At 52.1% G+C, this 361-nt stretch overlaps 1 protein-coding gene across 1 annotated transcript in view; it reads left to right on the forward strand.

Moving 5' to 3' along the window:
• The window catches only part of ITPKB (inositol-trisphosphate 3-kinase B), a gene marked incomplete at its 5' end in the record, with an annotated part of 121,090 nt that overhangs the window by 12,075 nt on the left and 108,654 nt on the right, over positions 1-361 (forward strand). The window lies entirely within an intron of this gene.

Genomic DNA, 361 nt, shown 5'->3' on the forward strand with positions numbered 1-361 from the left:
ATGGCACGCACTATCCCAACTGCGGTCTGACCAGCACCCGATAGAGGGGAAGTATCACCTCCTTGGACCTATTCGTCATGCATCTGCTGATGCACGATAAAGTGCCATTGGCTTTTTTGATGGCTTTGTCACACTGCCGACTCATGTTCATCTTGGAGTCCACTAGGGCTCCAAGATCCCTTTCCACTTCCGTGCCACCCAGCAGGTCATTCCCTAGGCTGTAGGTGTGCTGGACATTTTTCCTCCCTAGGTGCAGCACTTTGCATTTCTCCTTGTTGAACTGCATTCTGTTGTTTTCTGCCCACTTGTCCAACCTGTCCAGATCTGCTTGCAGCTGTTCCCTGCCCTCCAGCATGTCCAC

This window comes from Alligator sinensis, unplaced genomic scaffold (genome assembly GCF_000455745.1).
Source record: "Alligator sinensis unplaced genomic scaffold, ASM45574v1 scaffold138_1, whole genome shotgun sequence".
Lineage (NCBI taxonomy): Eukaryota > Metazoa > Chordata > Crocodylia > Alligatoridae > Alligator > Alligator sinensis.